At 35.7% G+C, this 23886-nt stretch overlaps 1 protein-coding gene and 1 pseudogene across 1 annotated transcript in view; one reads left to right on the top strand and one right to left on the bottom strand.

Annotated features, from left to right (window-relative positions):
• Positions 1 to 23886, top strand: part of NDUFAF2 (NADH:ubiquinone oxidoreductase complex assembly factor 2) — a 220875-nt gene that overhangs the window by 29113 nt on the left and 167876 nt on the right. The window lies entirely within an intron of this gene.
• The window catches only part of LOC140498767 (large ribosomal subunit protein eL32 pseudogene), a 40165-nt pseudogene continuing 16439 nt past the window's right edge, over positions 161 to 23886 (bottom strand).

The following is a 23886-nucleotide window of genomic DNA, read 5'->3' as shown; positions in this document are numbered from 1 at the left end:
AGGTAATTTGTTTTCTATGTTATCAAACACTGGGTTATTGAGTTCTATTGTTTCTGATTGTCTCTTTTCCAGTCTGTTTCATTGATCTCTTTCTGTATTCTTTTTTTTATGCTAGTAGTTTGAGGGTTTATTTAATTCAAATGAAAATATGCAAAGCTTTCTACTCATTTTCTTCACTGCTAAGTCTAGCGTTTGGATTGGTGATTTTCATGGCTAACTGAGCTGCTCTCTCAATAGTGACTTTCACATTCTTAGAGGAAACATCTTAAGCAATCTCAGCACAGTAAGATTTGTTGCACATCAAGGGCAGGTCTTTGATATTGTGCACCAAAAACTTCCTGAATCCATTTCATGACATGTGTTTTGTCTTCTTATTGCCTCTGTAACCAACATTAGGCATCAAGATCTGGCCATTGAATTGTCTTCACACCCTGTTGTCAGTGCCTCTTGGTTTAATGCCAGTTTCTCTTGATCTTGACATATCTGTTTGACTGGTGCTGGATGAACTTTTTGGTCGTCTTCTTGAGGATTTTTGGCTTCACAAGGGATCTGAGGGCAGGTATGGTGCTGGTGAAGTGATAGCGCCCCCTCGGGAAACTCGGAGAGAAAGCAAGAGAAGGAAAAGTCAAATGGCTTTCATGATTGCTGCTTTATTATATACTTTGAGGTCTAGAAGAGCCAGTTCATCTTTGTCCCTATTTCATTTTACAATTACTCCTGATATTCTCTATTTTTTCTTGTTCCAAATTAATTTTGTTATTACTTTATTAAGTACTATAAAGCATCCCCTTGGTAATTTGATTGGCATAGTATTAAAAGTGTAAATTAATTTTGATGGTGGTTTTTTTTTATTCTGTTGGTATGATGTAGTCATGAGCACTTAATTTTGGTTCTTTAGTTACGTAAATTGTACTTTATTTCCTTAAGGAACATTTTGTAATTCTATATAAGTATTTTCTGTGTTTTAGTAGGTCAGTCCCCAGATATTTTATGCATTTTGTTGTTATTTGGAATGGAATTTCTCTTTCTATTGTTGCTTATTTTGTTTTGTTATTATTATATTGATTTTTTTGAGAATCTAATTTATAACCTGCAACTTTGCTGAAGCTATTAATTGTATCTATTAGTATCTTTGCTAATTCCCAGGGATTTTCCAAATAAACTGTTATATCATCAGCCAATGCGGATAGTTTTATCTCCTTCTTTTCTCTTGTCTTATTGATATTGTCAATATGTCCAGTACAATATAAAATGATAGTGGGAAGAATGGGCATTCATGCTTCATTCTTGTATTTATTTATTGGAAAGAGTTCTAGTGTATCCCCATTGATTATGGTGTTTGCTTTTGATTTTAGCTAGACAATTTTTGTGACATTTGTAAGATTTTTACCATAAAAGATTGTTGTACTTTATGAAAGACTTTTTCTGCATTTTTTGAAATGATCATATAGTTTTGGATGATTTAATTATGATATTATTTTCCTAATTTTAAAACATCCTTGAATCTCTGGCATAAATTTTATTTAGTCATATAATGTATGATTTCTTAAGTTGTTGAGTGTATTCGAAAGGATTTTATTTAAATATTTTGTCAATGTTCTTTAATGCTTTTGGCCAATAATTTTCTTTCTGTGTTTTCTCATTCCCTGCTTTAGGTATTAGGACTGTATTTGTCCCCTAAAAAAGATTCTAGAAGGATTCTTTCTCAGTTTTTGAGAAAAAATTTTATAAAGTGTGGGTACTTTCTGTTATTTTAAAATTTATTAGAATACTCATCAGGATCAGAAGTTTTTTCCCTTTGGTAGTTTCTTTACAGCTAGATCTATTTTCTTTTCTCAGATTGGGTTATTTAAGGTCTCTAATCTTTTGATGATTTGGATACTTTATATTTTTTTTAAAGTATTCTGTTTCTTTCGTATTCTGAGTTTCATTAGCTTAATATATTCTGATTATTCTTTTTATTTATTCTGGTTTAGCTATGATTTCAACCTGACTCATCTGCTATTTTATTGTTCTCTTTTAATCAGATTAGTTAAGAGTTTATCAATTTTATTAGTCTTTTCAAAGAACCAGCCTTTGATTTTATTTATTATTTCTATGGGTTTTTTGGGGTTTTGTTTCCAATTTATCTGTTTCCCCTCCAGTTTTTAAATATCTCCTCATTTGTGCTTATTTTTAGTTTATTTATTGGCATTCTATTTTTTTAAATGCATATTCATTATTAATCCTCTCTTCTATTTTGTTATTTTTGTAAGGATATAATTTTCCCCTGTGGACTGCTTTAGTTGTGTCCCAAAAATTTTGGTACGCCATGCTATTATCATTTTATTTCACATGATTATTTCACATGATGTCTTCACATGATTACTAATAGTTTGTATGATTTGTTCTTTGACCCACTTATTAGTTAGGATTTCATTGTTAAGTCTCCATTTGGATGTATCTTTTGCTTGTAGTCCCTGAGCAAATTGCTATTTTTATTGCATTATTGTCTATAAAGAGTATATTAGCTGTTTTTACCTTTTTACATTTGTTTGCAATATCACTACGCCCCAGTTCATAGGCAGTTTGGGTAAAAATTTTATATGGTACAAAGAAATGTATATATTCTTTTGCTGAGCCATTTAGAAAGTGCCATAAGTCTTCTATCTCTAAATTTCTCTAGTAACTTGTTCAGTTCTGTATTTTCCCTTTTGTTTATCTAAAATTGATACAGCAACATTGAAGTGAAGCTGGAAAGTGGGGGAATGGAGAGAATAATGTGATAGTTAGGGAGAAGACTGAAGGATCCAGAAGGAGAGAGTAAGTGTGATCAAGTATGGCTTGAGTCTTTCTTAAAGTGGTAGTCATAAGAAGGAAGTCACCAATTAGGAGAGGAGGATCTCAGTCAGGAGGGATCTTCAATAGTCAAGGGAGAAGGAGGAGAGGACTAAAGAGTACAGTGAGAGAATTCAGAGAAGTGAGGGAAGAGTTATTTGAGCTGATATAGAGTAAAGTACACACACCAGGAAAACATTATATACAGTGATCAAAACAATCTGAATAGAAAGAAACCCCTCTCCCCCAATAAAACAAAATTCAGACTGGATTCTGTAATCATAATGACTGAGATTGATCCTGGAAAACAGATGAGAAAATATATTTCCCCTAATTTCACCGTAGAAGTGAATGAATATGAAATGTTGCATATATGGTCAGGTATGGCTATTTTACACCTATTTCCAGAACTTGTCATCTCCACTTTGGCCTACAACCTTATCTCCTCCCCATTGGAATCATGAACTTTACTCCTGCAACTACTTGGAGCTCTTTCATGTGAGTACAACAAGACTTCTCATCCTACAGTCATACAAAGGTTTCCTTCATCCTCAAAAATCCCTCACTTCATCCATCCATTTCTGCTAGTTATCTTTCCATATCTCTCCTCTCTTGTGACTGCATTCTTTGAGAAGGTTGCCTACAGTTGATGCCTCCTCTGCATTTCCTCTCACTCTTGTTAACTCTCAACAACTTGCCTTCCTTTCTTGTCATTCAAGTAGAACTATCTTCTCCAAAATTATCAGTGATCTCTACTAAGAGACCAAACCTAATGACCTTTTTTTAAATCCTTTTTGTTAACAATTATTTCATTTGTTTTCAGTGTTCTATAATCACTTCCATATATCTTAGATTTCTTCCCGTCCCTCCCCCCTCCTTCCCCGAGATGGCTTGCAATCTTATATAGGTTCTACACATACCTTCCTATTAAATACAATTTCACCATAGTCATGTTGAATAGAAGAATTAAAATGAATTGGAAAAACCATAAAACAAAACAAAACAAAACAATACAAAAGAAAAAGGTCTGCTTCATTCTGCGATCCAATTCCATAGTTCTTTCTCTGGATGTGGAAGGTGTTTTGCCTCAAAAATCCATTGGGAATTTTTAGGTCATTGCATTGCTATGAAGGACTAAGTCCACCAGAAAAATTCCTCACACACTGTGGTTGTTGCTGTGTACAATGTTTTCCTGGTTCTGCTCCTTTCGCTCAGCATCAGATCATATAAGTCTTTCCAGGCCTCTCTGAAGCCTTCCTGTTCATCATTTCTTATAGCACAGTAGTATTTCATTACATTCATATACCACAGCTTGTTCAGCCATTCCTCAATTGATGGACATCCTCTTGATTTCCAGTTTTGGGCCACAACAAAGAGTGCTGCTTTTTTTTTTGTACTTATGGGACCCTTTCCCATTTTGATGATCTCTTTGGGATACAGTCCTAGAAGTGATATTGCTGGGTCAAAGGGTATGCACATTTTTGTAGCCCTTTGGGCATGTGATCTTTTTTTCAGTTCTCATCCTTCTTGATCTCTTTATAGCCTTTGTCACTTAGTTGATGATTTGCTTCTCCTTGATACTCTCTTTAGTGATGCTACTTTCTCCTGCTTCTCCTTGTAGCTGTTCCTTCTCTGCCTTTTTTGATAAATCTTGGTCCAGGTCATTCCTGCTAACAGGGGTGACCCTCTGGGTTCTCCTGGACCCTTTTCTCCTTCTCTGTTATTTCACTTGGTAATCTTATCAGCTCTCATTGCTCCAGTGAGCACTTCAATATCTACTTACACAGCCCTCATCTCTCTCCTCATATTTAGTCTTGCATCTCCACATGTCTGCTGGACATCTCAAACACTCTCTGTCCTCTGATACTGTCATCACCCTGGTGCAGGCCCTCATCACTTTACTTTTTTTTTTTTTACTTTTACTTTTATGTAAAATCCTTTGGCATTCAAGGCCCTTTATAATCTTCTCCCTCCCCCACTCTTTTTATACCTTACTCACCCCTATATACTCTGTGATGCATGGACACTGTCCCTGCTCTTCCTTGCACAGGACATTGTATCTTCTAACTCTGGACATTTTTGTTGTCCTCTGTGCCTTGAATTTTCTCCTTCATCTGTGCTCCTTGGCTTCCTTGGCTTTCTTCAAGTCTCAGCTAAAATCCCACCTCCTACAAGAAGCCTTTCCTTATCCTTCCAGTGCATTCCTTCTGTTCATTTTTTCCTATGTTTTGTTTGTACATAGTTATTTTCATGTTGTTTCCCCCCTTAGACTGTGAACTTCTTGAGAGCAAGAAGACTCTTTTGCCTTTCTCTGTATCTGCAACACTTAGTGAAGTGCCTAGCACATGTTGTTTAGTCATTTTTCAGTTGTGTGATTCTTTGTGACCTCTTTTGGGTTTTCTTGGCAAGTTACTGGAGTGGTTTGTCACTTCCTTCTTCAACTGATTTTAAAGATGAGGAAACTGAAGCAAACAGGCTTGTGACTTGCCCAGGGTCACAAAACTAGTAAGCATCTGAGGCAGGATTTGAACCCAGGTCTTTCTGACTTCAGGCCCAACTCTCTATCTATTGTATCACCTAGCTGCTGCCTGGTGCATAGTGAACACTCAGTAAATGCTTGTTTACAAACTTTCTAGCATCCCTTTATGTTTTCTTCCCCCATTAGATTATAAGTTCCTTGAGAACAGAGATATTTTGCTTGCTTGTACTTCATCTCCAGAGTTTAAAACAGTGATTGCCACATTAATAAGGCACCTGAGGTGAAGGATGCAGTGGGATATATTTAGAACTGAAGGTGATATTTTTTAAAAAAGATCAGTTTTTAAAAAGAGAAGAGAAAAATTATTCTTCTTTTTAGGCATCCTCACAATGGAAGCAGTTGTGATGTTGTAGAGTTGTCTATTTGAGGAACAGAAAATCTGGATTTGAATTTAGTTGCTCGGATCTACTGGCTGAGTGATCATAGATGACTTGATTTTAGTTCTGTGAGTCTCACATTTCTCATTGGTAAAATGGGTATAATACTAAACATGTTTGTTGTGATGATTAAATGAGATGATACATGTAAAGTGCTTTGCAAACTTTAAAGTGCTGTATAAATTTGTAATGTTATTAAATCTAATCTTTTCAGTAGAATTCAGATAAAATTGATTCTAGAATAAGTCATTCTCCTGCTATTTTTATTACCTAATGTTTCATGAACTATTGCATTGGTAGAAAAAATAAACTGTTTTTTGTAGTTGAATCTAAGAATGTTTAAAATGAAAGCATTTTCCTTTTAGATCCACTAAAAGCATCATTGGTATATCTCCAAGAGAATACATAATCATGGGGTGACGCATGCCTCATTATATTCCTCCATGATTTTTATTCCTGCTAAGTGTCTATATTTTGAAATCAACCTGGAGATTGAGTGTTTAGTGTGGTGATAACTTTTAAAAGCATTGTTCTTAAGTAAATGTTTGTTGTTGTCATTTTTATACTTGAGTGTTAAATCTGAATGAGTGTGGGCAGTAGCTCCCGTTCTTCCTGGTTGACTTCTGAAGAGTATTTTGAGCACTCTATTTGTAATTTAGGAATGTGTCATCTCCATCAAATACAGTGACCTGAGTTATTATCCTGGTCACTCAGTCAAGCCTTCCTGGTTCTGCAGTGGTTTGTTTAATCATACTCTATATTTCAGCAATACAGGACCTTAATCTGTTTCTTTTCTTTTTTTTTGGTCTTGCCTCTGTGTTAGTATGGGCCAACTTGTGTTGTGGGCATCCGCTATCTCCCCATGATCTCTTCTTTCAAGGTTCCACTCACATACTACTTTCTTCAGGAAGTCTTCCTTGATCACAGACACCTCAGATAAGAGACTCCCTGTGGTAATGGAATAAGAAAAAATGAATATGAAGAACTTAAAGAAATTTGGGAAGGCTCCTATGAATTGATACAAAGCAGTATAAGCAGAATCAAAAGAATATCATACGCATTTAACCACAATAATGTAAAGGAGGAGTTCTTAATCTTTTTTTTCCCTCAAGGAATTCTTTGGCAGTTTGGTGAAACCAGTGATCCTTTTTCAGAATACTATTTTTAAATGTGTAAAATAAATATATGGGGTTACAAGGAAAATGAATATAATGAAATACAGTTAGTAAAATATTTTTTTTAAAAAACCAGTTTCATGGATTTCAGGTTGTAAACTCTGGACATAAAGGAAGCAATACTATAAGACATTATAATTCACATCAATGCCATGACTATTCTTGAGTTTGATGAAACACACGTCTTTCCTTTTGCTATAGAGGTGTGGACTACAGGTTCTGAATGATGGTATCTAACAATACATGCCTCAAAATGCCCCTTGATTTTGCTTAACTGTACTTGATTTAAAAAAAAAAAAAAGGTTTCTATTTGAGCATGAAAGGTAGGGGATGGAAATGTGATATGATACCATTGTGTGTTGTTTTTGTTTTTTAAGCATCAGTAAAACATTTTAAAAACAAATAAGGGGAGTACGTGAATGTATTAAATTGTGAGAAACTGACAATTGGTTTCATGTAGTGGCTAATGGAAAGGAAAGGGAGGAGTTAAAGATAGCTCTCTAGTTTTGAAGCTCAGTAATTGGGGAGTCTGGAGGCACCATTAACAGAAGAGCAGGTTTGAAAGGGAAAAGATAACTAGATAACATTTTTTTGTGCAAAATGTTGTTAACTAATGACTGAAATGCTTGAGCCATTTGGATGGAAAAGCAGCAGAACAGGGTTGACAAACTCAGAGAACAGGGCAGAGTTGAGGGTAATGATGTGAATGAGCAACAGGCTCATGAGACAGGAGACATGACTCTGGTCAAAGAGTAGAATTTTAAGTTCAGGATTTTAATTTGATTTAGTCCAGGGTGATGATGAAGTTTAAAATGTAACTCTAGTAATTTTTAAAATGGAGTGGAGATAAATGAAGGTTATTGAAATTGAGGGGAAAGAAGAGGAATTATGAGTTCAAGATATTGAGAATTGTCAGCATGCATATTGAAACTGATTATGGCTGGGAAAGGGACAGAATCTGTGAGCCAGCTGCTTAAGTCACTAAGGGTAAGGGAGAATTGTCATTTGGGATGGTGTCAAATGGATTACAGAACCAATGATGATATAACCAGATGGCATGAATCTTTTTTTTCCTGGGACAGTTGGGGTTAAGTTACTTGACCAGTGTCACACAGCTAGACAGTATTAAGTATCTGATTTGAAGTCAGGTCCACCTGACTCCAAGGCCAGTGCTGTATTCAGTGTGCCACCTAGCTGCCCCTGGCATGAATCCTAAAGAAGGAAAGGCTCTTGGGTGATGCTGGCAAAGTGGTAAGAAAGTGATTTGGAATAAGTGTCCTGTTTCCTCTTCTTGGTCTTGTGAGTCTGGTGTGTGTGTGTGTTTGTGTGTGTGTGTGTGCGTGCGCACATGCACATGAGTCAGTTCTTGGGGAAAGGTAACCTAATAACATTTTAGGAGTAGACGCATTATTTAAAAGAGGAGGATTAATTTTGTCTTTCACAGATGGTTAAGAATGGTTTTTGTTTTAAACATAGATTCATGTATGACCTTAGATGTTCTGTTTAGCCCTGTCATTTTATACTTAAGGCATTGGGGCTCAGAGAGTTTGTGACTTGCCCATTGGCATCAGAGCTGGGATTTGAATCCAGATCTGTTGACTCCAGATCCCATTCTCTTGATTTTTAATTTCCTTCTCCCAAAAGAGTTATTATAAGTTGAGTTCTCAGGAAATTTTGGTTATATCCTGAAATCAGCCATTATAGTTATAGTTAGAATTTGAATTTTTATTTTGGAATTTTTATATATTTATATTGACCTATTCTTTTTGTTAGTTTTCCCCTTCTATCAGTGTAAATGGACATCTGCTCTGTTATTTGGCGTTTGAGAGCCCAGTGTCACAGAGTCAAGAGATAGCAGAAATGAAATGTGAACTCAGGTCTTTCTGACTCCAAGGTCAACTATCTATCTGTTATGTCATGACTTTCATATAAATACTCTTAATCTTAAAGGTGACAAGTATATTAATACTTTGATAGAGACAAATTATGAAAGAAAGAAAATTTGTAGCCACGTGGCAAGTATCAGAAAGAAGGAGGAAATGTCCAAACTAAATCTTGAGGGAAAAGAAGGCTTTCAGCAGGCTGGGATGAGGAGATGGTTATTCCAGTCAGAGTCAAGGAAATGGGAGCTGGAGTGTCATGTGTGAAGAACAGCAGAAGGTAGAATGTAGAGTGTGTGGAGAGACATAAAGTGTAAGACTAGAAAGGCCAGAGGGGTCAAATGATAAAGAATGCTAGATGTTAGCCTAAAAAGAAAGAGGCCTTCTCACCTTCTTATACCAAAGAAACGAAGGATGACAGATGGAAAGAAATTTAGAGGACTGTGAGACATTGAAAAACATGTGAAATGGCCATTGTTTTCTCTGTAATCTGCTACAAGAAAGAATTGGAGGTAGAGGGTGATTGAAGTTGAAGGTTTAACTTGTAATATTAGCTTAAAATTTAATAATTATCTATTATGTACCCAAAAGTGTACGTTTCATGATATAGTTAAATCTATTCACAACTGTGCTCTGTGTACTTATAATGAACTTCATTGGGCTCAAACCCACATTGTTTGAGCTCTTCCTTATGGTTTGAAGTCCATTATTTGTCCATTATAGCCCTTTGTATAACAAAACACTAGAATTTTTTAATGGAAATCTGATGCAGGGTGATACCTTCTTTCCAACTTATAGTCTTAAAGACTGGGACATTGAAGGCTTAGGTTACATACTCAGCGTCACAGTCAGTATGAGTCAGCTGTGGGACATACCTGTCAGTGTATGTATAGATATGCTTTCCTGTTTAATGCATAGTTTAGTCTCTCTCCATATAGATCCATGACATAGATCTCTATGTAATACATCCACATATAGATAAACATTAATATACTCCTCTAACATCCTGTTCTTGTTTCTTTACTGTGGGGTATGATGGTTCTTGAAGGTGAAATATCAGTGGAATACAAGTTGTGGCTCTGGCAAGTTCCATCCATGCAAAAATGTTTTTGAGTATAGACCCAGAGACAGATTAGGACATCTTCTTGTGAGGATCAGCCCAACTCAGTTCAGAAACACTTAAGAGAAGATTGGTTACTTGGTGATGAGGTTTTGAGTTCTGGAAATTCACAAAGTTTACCCTAAGAAGATGTGAAGGAATTGTGTAAGGACTAACTACAGTGATGAAATAACAGAGATAAATATATTTATGTGTAAATATAAAATACATAAACATATTTTTTCAGAAAATTGAGCTATGTATATATACTTTATATGCCTATGTATGCATCTCTCTCACTTCCTATGTAAAATGATGCTGTCACCTTTTCTGCCAAGTAATGAGTTAAAAACCATCTGAGGCAGTACTCCTTTGAAGGCTCTTTAGTCAAGTTTCTAAAGTACAGAATGATCAATAAAATCAGTCTCCAACTTTATCTTCCAAACTTCAGTTGGAAAGAATCTGTGGATTCTGTGGAATGCCAGATATAGCTGGCAGACATTCCCTCATATATGAAAGAGAGAAGGTTATGTTTGCATTGTTCTGTTAATAGCATGCCAGCAAGTATGTTACTTGGAGGGTCACTAATGAACAAAAAAGAATCTAAGAAAGAAGTGAATGGTGGACAGTTATTAGTGCTCTATTGGTCTTGGCTACTAGAAAAAAGGAAGAGTAAATCCTGTTGTTTTAGACAGGTAAAAAAGAAAGTTCTTTATTGTTAAAACTCAAGAAAATCTGAGAAGGGAATGAAAGTGGGGGAAAGGAGACAGATTATGCTGTCAATTTTAGTTGTCATAATGTGCTTCAGAGATAAAACATTCCTCTGAATGGCAATTGAACAGATGGAAATTTTCATTTTTGGTTAACTGGATGGAAGAATTGGACCAGTACCTAAAATGACGTTGAAACCCCTCATCCCAACCCCACAAGGAGGAAACAGATGCATTTCTCTAGATACAAAATAAATTATTGAACAGTGCATATATTATATTGGCATCATTGTATCCAACAGTACATCTGCACAATGTTTTAGTCTCCTGGTGAGAGAACAGACATGTCTGGGGCTGGGGGAAGCAGCTATTGAGGTGAATCAGACAAGTGCACCATTTGGGTAAGAAAAGTAAAAGTAATACTTGATTGAATTGGGACAGTTACTTATCTTGGTAGAGGCTGGGAGAGTCAAAAATTAATATTGCTTCCAGTGCCCTTTTACTTACAGTCAGCTTGAGATGTGGTAACTTTTATGTGGTGACTGCATTTTCCAAATTAAATTAGAACACATGGTCTGACAAAAGATTTCTTTTGCAAAATATCATTAAAAGAATACTTTCCTAAAATTAAGACTGTTCCAGACATTTCAAGAAGACTGAGTGCTCCCTCCTAACAGGAGGCCTTTTCTGATCTCTCTCATTATTGGGCCCTCTTTTCCCCTAACCAACATTACTCTGTATTTATTTTGTTCATATTTTGTATAGAAGAAGTTGTGTCATAGTCAATAGAGAACTGGTCTGAGAGTCAGGAAGATCTAGAGGTTCAGATGGTACCTTCAGAATATCTTCTTGCCTCTTGGACCCCTGATGATTTACTTAATCTTTCTGTGTCCCAGACAACTCTCTAAGATTATAAAGTTGTAGAATACGTGCAACTCTTCATTGGCTGAGAAGTCTCTTCAGGATTCTCTTATTCTACATATACCAATGACATCAGAAATCTAGTTCAAACAGGCCAGAAAGTTTGACTCTCTTGGCCAGCCATCTTCTGCTGATGCAGTTCAGGAACTTGGAGTGATCCATTGGTCATTCTTGAAGGTAAAACAAGGTTCTAATTAAGTTCTGCCAGGCAGTCATGGTTCTGCCACCCTCTCCAGCTTTCTTTGTCTGTGTCATTAGCTATTGGCATTTAATTGTCTTTCCCAATAGTAGGTACTTAATAAATGCATGTTGACTGGCAAATACCAAGTAAGCTCGAGGAGAATTCCCCACAGGATGTGCATTGCCTGTTACTACAGTCCTGCTGCGGCAAAAGGAAGGGGGAGGATACACTACTACTGAAAACAGAGCACTGCTTTCCAGCCTATGTCTTCCTGTTTATCTGTTCTCTGTATTAAAAATTCATCAATCCAAATTCCTTCATTATTTGCATAGATATAGGTGCATAGATATAGTCACGCATGTGACTGTTATCCTATGACAGATACAAGTCCTATACTTTAATATTAAGTCTCTTCCTTTTATACCCTCTCTACCTCCTGGCATGTACTGGTAGCCAGTTTTCTCTGGAAAATACCAACTCCTTGCATATGCACCAAAAGTTTTAATAGCAGCACTTTTTGTGATAGCAAAGATTCAGAAACAAAGTAGATGCTTATCTCTTCAGGAATGGCAGAAGAAATTGTGGGGTATGAATGTGATGGAATGTTGCTTTGCTTTAAGAATCTACAAACATTATACAAGTATAGAAGCATGGAAAGACATAAACCAAGGCATGCAGATTCAGGAAAACAACTTATACAATGACAGAACAATGTAAACTGAAAGAGCAACAGTCATGGTATGATCAAGATTTAATGTTCTGAAGTTATGAAGAAGAAGCTTAACCCCCAAGAAGAGACATGAGCTAGAGATAAAGATGAGGGTATACTGTATATGACATACCCCACGATCTGGCAAGAGTGGTATAATGAAAAGTATGGAAAGGCTTACACGACCTGAAGTAAGTATAGACAACATAACAATTATATCAGTCAAAAGTAATCTGCTAAGGGAGTTTGTAAGTAAAACTATCTTCCTGAATGGGAACAATGGGGAAACTGAACTTCTGAATTTTAACTCTGCTTACCATTTGCAAGTTTAAAGCGGACACACAGAAGATTTCTTAGCTTGGCATGGGCACATTTGGCACATTAATACCAACTTCCTCTGACCTATTTCTACCATTCTTTTATTGAAAATCATAGACAAATAAGAAAGCAATCTGCATAATTATTGCAAAAATGTAAATGGAAAGTACAACCACAAAACACAAAACCACAAAAATTTCAACTATGAAATTATAAAAAATTAGCTTGACTCAAATAAGAGATAACGAGAAGACACCTCCCATTCTTTACAGAGTTTAGGGTCAGTGGGCATAGGGTATTATGTACAATATCAGATTTTAATTTTTTTATTTTTGTTGTATTGGTTTTCCTGAATTTTTAGATTTTTATTGATATCTTTTGTTTTTACTTCACTTCAGTTGCTACCTGTATCCCTTCTCTCCCCAGAGTCAAAGAGCCATCCCTTTTAACTAAGAATTTTAAAAAAGGAAGAGGAGAAAAACAAGTTTAACTGAAATTTTTCTCTTCCTGTTTTCTTTTTCAAAAAATTCTTTGTTAAAAGGGATGGTTCTGTGGGAGGGGGAAGGAAGAGGGATAGAAAGAGAAATTTAGGCTATATAAAAAAGAAATATCAATTTAAAGTATGTGCATATGTGTATATATATGTATATGCATACATATTTACAACGTAAACACTACATTCCTTGTTGATTTCTCTAATATTTGCTATTCCTTCTTTCATAATCCCAGAAACAGTGAGACATGAATTCATTTACTCCTTGTTTCCCACTGCCATTTCCGTACTTTTCCCTGCCTATCAGCTTTCTACTTTTGACATTCACACCATTTCATTATATCAGCCTCTTCTGATCCTGGTATGTGTCAAGTCACTCTCCAGAGTACTCCTACCTTCCTTAATTTAAGGTTCAGCAGCTGGTTTAACAGTCCCTCTCCACACTATCCCTTACCAATTTACAATGATGTTTCTTCTGCCATCCTGATTTCTCAGAACTTCATTGTTTTTGATCTCCTATGGCACATAGCTCTTACCTACCTAGGCTATCCACAGTGACAGTCCTGGGTCACCTCTCACCATTCCTTAAAATTGTATCACTTCCAAGATCCTAAAACTCCCTTCCTTGTCAGTCTTCTGTCTACTAACTTTCGCAACCTGAATCTTCCTTTATTTAAAGCTTGGCCTTACAGTCCTTTCGTAGTTCCCTTTTTTTCAACTCTATCACCCTATTTTTTACCATCACCTTCTCTCACTTCATAGCTTTGAATATCTGGTTATCCACTTCAACACTATAATTACCTCCACTCTTAAATTCCTGTTCTTTGTTCTTCTTTCATTTCCTAACCTTCTATCCCAATTCCCCTATTCTTATCCTCCAACTGCTAAACATTGCTGGAAGAAATCACAAACTTTGGCTCACTGGGTCCAATGAAAATTCATGCTAACCTCATATTGAGTGGTTGTAGCTGTATAATGATCACTTTATTCATTTGTAACTCATTATCACATGTGAAAGCAGATACTCCAACTTCCTCAAGCCTCCACTCTAGTCTCCTGGCTCTCTCTTGTAGCAGATAATCTCATATTCTACTTTACAGAGAAAACAAGGGTTGTTTAACCTGTTTCTCCATGTCTCACAGTCCTTTAAATTTCTTTACATCTGTCATTCTTTTTTTGTTATCTAAGGGTGATAATTGTTTTCCTATTTTATTCCTGTATTTCCTGTTTTATTTTCCTATTTAGGCTAACACTTTAAAGCTTAGGCAAACACCTTTCTAGTCTTACACTTTACTCCTCTCCACACTTTATATTCCAGCCATGCTGGTCTACTTTGCCATTCCTCAGACACAACACTCTATCTCCCATCTCCTTGACTTTGACTGGAACCTCACTCCAGACTGTTGAATTCTATCTTTTCCCTCAAGATCATTTTGGGATACCACTTCCTTCTTCCTGATAGTTGTCACCTGGCTAGAAATTATCTCTTTCATAATCCATCTCTGTCAATTTTTCCTATATACTTGTCACCTTTAAAATTATGTTTATTTATATAAAAGTCATGACATAAAGGATAACTAACCTTTGAGTCAGGAAGACTAGGGTTTATATTCCATTTCTACCACCTACTGACACTGTGATCCTGGTTACTTAAGTCACTTAACCCCTCAGTGCCCCAGATCACTCTCTAAAACAACAAATCACAAAGCAGATACATATCTACATGGAAAGAAGGAATTTCCTCACTGGAATTTACTAATAAAATCATGTATGCATTCCAAAAAATAAAAGCTGACTTAACATCATGGGAATAATAGTCTAAGGCAGTGTTCTACCCCCAATTGACTAGTTTTTCCATAATATGTATTGACCCCACCCTTGGGACTTCAATGACTCAATGGGATAAAAACTGAAAGTCGTTAATGTATCTTTCTGGTGCACTTGGTACAAAAGTCAAGGCTTCAGTAACTCCCTGGTCCCTTCATGCTTTTGACTGGTATAACAGCAGCATGTTGAATACTGGCACAGGGAAACTGTCTTTATCTGAATTAATACTATATCCTTGCTTTGTGGTGAATCTTGTTTGCTTGCTATGGCCAAGTAAACTTCCTTTTGCTACCTTTTAGATACTCTTTGAGTATCTCATTTTGTTTTCTTTTTAAATCTGACGTACCAAGCTAGTCTCTGTCACTTGGGCACATGTCATATCCCCTTTATTCTGTTGTAAGTTCCTTGAGGGACCAAGTCATTTTGCATTTTTGTGTTCCCAGCCTTAGTAGGTATTTGAAAGAGTAAGTACTAAATACCTGCTTAAATTGATATAAAATAGTTGCAAGTATTGACTTGAGTCAGTAGCATTCATTAGCTAATAAAGTAAGATTTTGTGGGTTTTGCTCTATGGTAATTCAAAGTATAGCTTCTTGGCAATTCAAAGAAAGTAGATGGATCCTCATAATAAATAACTAGAAAAATATAAATATAAGATCCTCCTTCACTGTAGAGATATTTATTCTACTAGAATATGGTTTAGATTCTTTCAGTGACACATGATCTGGCTACCTTATGTACTGATTTCCCAGTTAGTCAACAAAGACTCTAGGAACTGACTCATTGGGGAAGCTTATCAGGAACCTTCAAAAGCACTCTATTACACAGATCTCAGCACAGAGAAAGAAGTTAGAAAGCAGCATGTACTGGGCAATTAATGGATATTGCACCTATTTAGACCTTTGGGCAGAGGCAAAGACTGTGTATGTCCAGAGGACCCAGTACCACATCTGAAGACAGAAGATTCTTTAGGTAGAAGGAAACAAAGCCACTGCCCTAAGGAACCAAGAAGACCTGAGCTGCACTTTTAAAAGGCCATACTTGGCAGCAAGCCTAGTCTGTATTACTTTCCCCTTTGGGAGCAAACCTAGACTGTAGAATTACTACCAAGCACTTCTTACAGGGATAAGCAGACAGACATTGTGGGAAAAGCTGTATATAGCATGAAGGTGAAGCATTAGACAATGGGATAACCATGGTTAGGCCTGGTAAACTTTTATATGAATCTAGAATCTAGACTTTCCCCAAACTTTTGCTTGGTTCTCTAAAATAATAAAATCAGCCTTGGCCTCTGTTCATCAGAATAATAATTCTTCTCCATACTGATTTGTAACACCTAGGCTATCTCAGGCCCTGTAGTGAGAGTTTTTTTACTTTTTCATAGTATATATCCTTGGGTAATTGCAGCCATACCTTCACCTTGGCAGCCACTCTGCAGATTTATCTCAAGTATATGTCCATTCCTTTCTGGTACCTCTTTGAGCCTTATTTATTTTATTACCTCTTATTTGTTCATTAAGATGCCAGTCTTAAGAGGACAGTGAGGACAGTCTTCAAATTCCTTCCCAATTAAAAAAGATAAAAGAACCTGTACAACAAATGATTAAAAAGGACTGATAGACAATCTGAAGTAGCGGACGGTAACTTGGATAGGAGAGTATAAGTATAGCTTAAGACAAGAGCTTAGCAGATACAATAGCATTAGTGGGAAAAGATTTCAGGTATCGAGCTCACCTTAACATGAATAATGGAAAATATGAACCCTATTAATTTGAAGTCTTATTTGCAATATAATGAAATATTATAAAGACCTACAAAATTTTTTTTCATAGGACTGGGGTTAGAACTTCACAGGTAGGAAAAATTTAATTCAAGACACTAAATTTTGATGGAGATCTGATATCATGTAAGTACAATGAATTGTGGATTGATCTTGTGTTAGTGTATACTCATCACCATTGTATTCTTTTACAAATAAAGTTGTATAGTATAACCTCTCTTTCCATTTTTCCAATCGTTTAAAAAAAGCACAAGCCAAATTATATAATAGGGAAGAAGCCATTAAATATACAGAGAGAAAAATATGATCTCACAGCAAAAGCCAAAAAGCAAAAAAAAAAAAAAAAAAATTCAGACTCACAGGGAGTCTGAATGCCTTATAGAAATAAAGCCTTAGTTGACCTTTAGGGGAAGAAGTTAGAAGGTAACTAGGAAAAGGAAATTGTATTTTGGTTCTCATGAAATATTCTTGTTAGGAAAGAGGAGAGCAGAACATTTGGGAACAGCCACATGGAAAATGATCAATCGATCAGCAACCATTTATTAATCACTTTCTTTGTGTTAAGCACTGTAATATAGGTAGTGGGAATACAAAAATAAAAGAATGCAGTCTTTATCCTCAAGGAACTTGTATTCTGTTGGGAAGAAACATGTACACATATAATGGGGCATAATGAAGATAGAGTGTCATTTGTGTGGAGTAAGAAGGCTGGTTTGGCTAGACTATAGTTTGTACAGAGGGGAATAATATATATTAAGACTAAAAATATAAGTTGGGGCCAGGTCATAAAAGGCTTTAAATGCCAAAAGGAGGAGTTTGATATAACAGACAACAGAGAGCCTTTGGAGTTTCATGAATAGGAGGGTGACATGGTCAGTCCTATAGCCAAATCTGATTGTGATGTGTGCCAGGATAGGAGAAAGAGGGAGGACAAAAATAGGCACTTTCTTATTAACTATCTTTTAAGCTTTTAGGCAGCTGTAAACCATTCTATCATTCTCTTTTTCTGTGTTCTTTCTGTTTCTTTCCTTCAGTGTTACTACTGTATAGGAGTCTTGACATCAACATGCAGTTTGAGATAATAAAAGGTTTCACTCCACATCCAGAGAGATGTGTTAAGCAGTCATTGGTTGGGGCTTTTAGGTAGATCAAGGAGCTGACCAGCAGATAATTGAATGATATAAATATGTGAGACCAGACTGAACATTAAGCCTGGGATTTCCCAAAGGTTATCAGGATCCTGAGAAATTTGACCTAAAGTGAAAGGAGGAAAGGTGACCCCATGTGAACTGTGTGCTCTCATTACATTTTAAGTCTAGCACTAAATTATTTTAACATTACAAATAGACACTCAGTGTGCATATTCATATACAAGTGTATTAATTGTAAAATATAAGATTACTTGAAATATGAAATAAATCATAATTTCTGAATAATAAATTATTGCATGGGATTTACAGTTGTAGTTCATGATGTATTTAAAGATATTCTTTAAATGACCATAGAAGAATAAGTGACCGCCATATTATACATTGAAGCTTCATTACATTCATAAAAATAATCACCATTGGCAAGTCTGTTCTAGGGATGGATTTACCTTTCTTAAGTATAAAGCCTCAAATGGAGCAGAGAAAAGCTGAAGTACAATTAATGAAACCATTTGTGGCAAATGAACATTAAATCTACTCAGCTCCTATTGAAAAAGAGCACTGGAGACTAAACCTCTTTTAATCCCTTTGTGTATCTTCTTGTTGGGAAGCTGATTAGCACATTTTCAAAGCAGACAAATTACATACTCTATTAAGCACTACTCCTTCCAAACTATAGAGACTTGGTTGCACATCTTCCTGATAACTAGAGCCTTCTTATCTTACTACAATCAACTCTTTTATTTTTTGTATTCTAGCATGAGAAATATAGAATATTTTCTTTTCAAGTCATTGTAGCAGGGAGCTTCTTATGAAGGCTGTCAAATCTTAGATTTAAAAAAATAAACTGTGGAGCCAGAATATTTAAATATCTTAGCTTTTCCAGATTTTAATAATGCAAGAATGGTTTCCTGTTGTGTAGCAAAGGAAAACATTTAGATAGTCCTTAAGTACGGTACAATTATTAAGAAGCCATATACTCGTTTGATTTATGTAGAATATTTTTCAAGGGCAAACTTTACCCCAACAATTCTAAATAAATTTTCCCTAAAATATTATACTTTAGGATGCTTTGGTTTAGTAGTACCTTTGTAAGTAAAGTTAAAAAGCCTCATATAAACAGTCTTAATGAGACTGTGGGTATATGCACACTTTTTTAAGCCAGTAAATACTTATTTGCATCTTAACCCTCTTTTTCTTTTTCACAACATTTAATTACATTCCACAAATATTGATCATATGCTGAGCATTGAGAGCTTTATTAGGTTCTGTTAAATATACATACTTGTGTGTATGTGTGTGTGTGTATCTATCTATCCGTCTGTCCATCTATTGAGAGTCCCCCTGCTATCAAAGAGTTTATAATCCCCGTGGTACTTAGCTCCTCCATATCAGAAATGGTCTATCATAGTTGCTGTTTGTTTTCTTTCATTTTACCACATTACTTTAATTATTTCAAGGGTGCCTGAAATTAAATTCCTATATACAGTGCTTGAAATAGCCATCTAAAAAGCCTTTTTTTGGCATCCTGTTGTCCTTTTCATGCACCTGGAAAACAATCTTTTCTACCCTGTTTGATTTTTTTTTTGATGCTGTCACAGTCTGTCCCCCATCATTTAACCCCATAATCATCAGGGAATCTCTCTCTGATCGGCCGTAGGTAATGTTCTGTGATACTGGCTAATAGTTTGGGCAGGCATATGTCCTTATATTTTATGGCTCCCTTGATTGTAAGAGTTACTAGATGGTGCAAACAAGTTTCTTGGGTTCCTCTGTCATAAAACTGTGTACGATTTTAACAAATTCATGGTAAACACGTTGTTTAAGGATTATAGTTAGGGACATGATTGTCCTGTCCACGGTCTTTTCTGTTCTTTTGGAGCCTTACTTTCTTAAATAGGGAAAACAATCCCTGAGTACCTTTAAAATTGAGTCGCCTCCAACAGATTTTTGTTATATATATTTGGTCAATTCTAGCTTCTCTTTTAACTTCAGAGACGATGAGGTGACACAGTGAATAGAGTGCACTTTGGAATCAGGTAAACCCAATTTCAAATCCTGCCTCAAACACTGATTAACTGTGTGATCCTGAGCAAGTCATTTGGTGTTTCTCAGTCTCTGCTTCCTCATCTGTAAAATGAAGATGATAATAGCACCTATCTCATAGGGTGGTTGTAAAGATCAAATGTGATAACTTGTAAAGTTATCCCTTTGTAAATGCTAGATATTATAAAGAGCTGGATTCAGATATCAGCCCTGCTACTTGCTACCTATGTGACTTTGGATAAGTTACAACCTCTGTAGGCCTCAATTTCCTCATCTATAAAATGGGAGGGTTCACATAGCCTCTAAGATTAATTTTCTAGCGCTAGATCACTGATCTTTTTTTCTTTCAGCATTTTATTTTCCCCCAATTACATGTAAAAACAATTTTTTGGCATTTATTTAGTACATTATTTTCCCCAGTTACATGTAGAAACAATTTTTAACATCCATTTTTAAAACTTTGAGTTCCAAATTCTCTCCCTTTCTCCCCTCAACACCTCCCAACCAACTGAGAAGGCAAGCAATTCAAAATAGGCTATACATATGTGGTCATGCAAATCATATCCATAGTAGTCATGTTGTGAAAGAAAACATAGACAGAAAACACAAGAAAAATAAAGTTAAAAAAGTATACTTCGATCTTTATTCAGATTCCATCAGTTCTTTCTCTGGGGATGGATAGCATTTTTCATCATAAGTCCTGCAGAGTTATCTTGGATCATTGCTGAGAATAGCCAAGTCATTCACAGCTGATCATTTTACAATATTGCTGTTACTTTGTATGGTGTTGTCCTGGTTCTCCTCATTTTACTTTGCATCAGTTTGTTTAAGTCTTTCCTGTTTCTTCTGAGAGCCTCATTGCTTATATCATAGTAGTATTCCATCACAATCATATCATAACTTCCTTCAGCCATTTGCAATTGATGGGCATCCCCTTAATTTCCAATTCTTTACCACCACAAAGGAACTGCTATACCCTGATCTTCTTAAATTGAATCCAGCTCATACAGAGTCCTGAAAATTGCGGAATATAAGATTCTACTGTGGTTGTACCTAAAATTGGGGTGAGACATTGAAGATGGACAGTAACTTGAACCGAGAGTTGTAAAGAATGAAGAAAGACGGCTAGATTACATTTGTAGAATTGAGCCAGGCGTAATGGCGTATGTCTGTTATCCTTCCTGCTAGGGAGTCTAAGATTGGTGAATCCCTTGAACTCAGGAGACCAGAGCTAAAGTGAGCTGTTGATTAGGTATCTGCACTAAGTTTAGTGTCAGTATAGTAAGGCCCTGTGAATGGAGGGCCACCAGATTGCCTGAGGAGGGATAAAACAGCTTTGGTCAGAAATGGAGCAGGTCAGAGCTTTTGTGTTAATCAGTAGTAGGGCTGGTCCTATGATTGGCCACTGTACCTCCTTCCATCCTGAGCAAGATTGGCAGACCCAGTCTCAAAACAAAAACAAAAGGGTGTTTTATACAGTGCTTTCAGTGACCCAGAGTGCTCTCTGACCCAAAAGCCTATTTTTTTCAACCCAAACATTCTGAAAATGCTATATGGTTATAAATCTTGGAGTACCATAGTCTTGGATAAATGAAGGTTGTTTTCATGTGCTTAATGAAGTCACACATTTTTTGCTTGTTTCCTCATTTTTAAGCATAGTTGTTTTTTAAAATTCTGAGTTTTTTCCCTCGTGCCCCTTCCCCACCTTCTGAGAAGACATGAAATGTGATATCAGTTATACATATAAAATTGTGCAAAATATATTTCCATATTAACTATGTTGCCAAATAAAGTAAGAAAAATAAAAGTTAAAAAATGCTTCCGTCTGCACTCAATCTTTATCATTCTCTAGAGGCAGATAGCATTTTTTTTCTTAGTAGTGCTCCGATTTTGTCTTAGATTATTATATAGATCAGAAAAACTAACTCATTCACAATTGGTCATTGTTACAATGTTGCTGTTACTATGTACAATGTTCTCCTGGTTCTGCTAGCTTCACTTTGCATCAGTTCATGTAAGTCTTCCCAGGTTTTTTTTGAAAGCACCCCGTTTGTCATTTCTTAGAGCAAAATAGTATTCCATTATGTTCATATGCTACAACTTGTTCAGCATGTCCTCAATTGTTATGCATTCCCTCAATTTCCAATTCTTTGCCACCATAAAAAGAACTGCTATCAGTATTTTTGTGCAAACATACCTTTTTCCTTTTTCTTTGATTTCTTTAAGATACAGACCTAGTAGATTTTATGGCACAGTTTCTAATAGCCCTTTGGGCATAGTTCCAGATTGTTCTCCAGAATGATTGAATAAGTTCACAACTCTACCTACTGTTTATTAGTGTTCCATTTTTTTTTTAACACGCCCTCCAGCATTTGTCATTTTCCTTTTCTATCATGTTAGTCAATCCTGATGGGCATGAGGTGGTACCTCAGAGTTGTTTTAATTTGTATTTCTCTAATCAATAGTGATTTAGAGCATTTTTTCATGACTATAGTTAGCTTTGATTTCTTTTTCTGAAAATTATTCACATCCTTTGACTATTTATCAGTTGAGGAATAAGAGTCACACATTCTGGGAACAAATATGCTGCAGCATATTTCCATTGCTAGCCTGTGTTAAAGAAATGATGTGAAGCATATCAGAAGAAAAATATGATTAGAAAAGGTAAGGTCATAGTCAGGAGATCTAGGGATAATAGCTTAAGTGCTCCATTAGTTCCCATGAAATGTAATAGGATCTTAAGGAAGACCTACAACATTCTGAGTGAAAGTTCTGTGGATAATATATGGAAGAACAAGGATAAGAAATTACACAGATGAACAAATGTCTATGTCAGTGGAATCACAAATCTATTGAATTAGTTGTCTAAATATGACATTCTGATATTTATCACTTAGTTTTATAAAGATCATTTGAACCCAATGTTTACAGTACTTTATAGTTTTCTCATTATGCCAGTCTTTACTGAGTAAAACTATTCTTCTGACAACCATGCCTATTTTAGAATAAAATCATGCTTTTTAAAAAAAAAAAGATTTTTATATCAAATAAATTTTTATTAGTCTATTTCACACATTCATTGAACAAAAGGAACATTTTTAAAGGTCATCAAATTGTTCTTCTTCCAAGAAAGCAGTAACTTCCTATTGCTGCAGCAGTTTAATATATAATTATCATACATTTTATTCCCAATTTTCAGAAAAATTGATGTCATATAAAAATAATTTTTATAATAGCTTTATAAAAACCCGGTGCTGTCAAATTTATTTTTCTTTATTCTTTTTAATGTCATAGTTTCTTAATGTGTTTAAAACACACATTTTACATTTCTATGGTAAAGCTCTGGGTGTGTCTCAGTTCACCGCAGTTGATGGCTTAAGCATCAGGCACTACCCCATTCTGTTGCTTTTGTACTTGGTCCAAACTTTGTTGTTTACTCTCAGTGCTACATTTCAGCTACTTTCCAAGTGGTAAGAAAAGAGCTAAGCTATTTTCTTTTTTTCCTCTCTTTTAAGTTAATGTCTTTTGTTTTTATATCATTTTCATTCTTGACTGTATCTCCTCTCCCTCATCTTTGCAGCATGTCATCCTTTTGTGATCATGATTAGAAAAGAAAAACTTCAGTTAAGCAAAACCAAACACATTAATCATGTTTGACAACATATACGGCATTCCACACTCATTTTCCCTCCGTTCTGCAAGAAAGAGAGGGAGGTCTGTGTTCTAAACTCTTCTCTGAGGTGAGCTTGTTCATTCACAGCACTCACTTTCCTTTTAGTTATCTTCTCATTGACATTATAGTCATTATTTTTCCAGTTCTGTTTCTTTCAATAGTGTCAAAAAGACTTCCCAAGCTTCCTTGTGTT

Source organism: Notamacropus eugenii, chromosome 4, assembly GCF_028372415.1.
Source record: "Notamacropus eugenii isolate mMacEug1 chromosome 4, mMacEug1.pri_v2, whole genome shotgun sequence".
NCBI lineage: Eukaryota > Metazoa > Chordata > Mammalia > Diprotodontia > Macropodidae > Notamacropus > Notamacropus eugenii.
The sequence above is the reverse complement of the archived record's forward strand: the minus strand, read 5'-3'. Positions and strand labels throughout refer to the sequence as shown.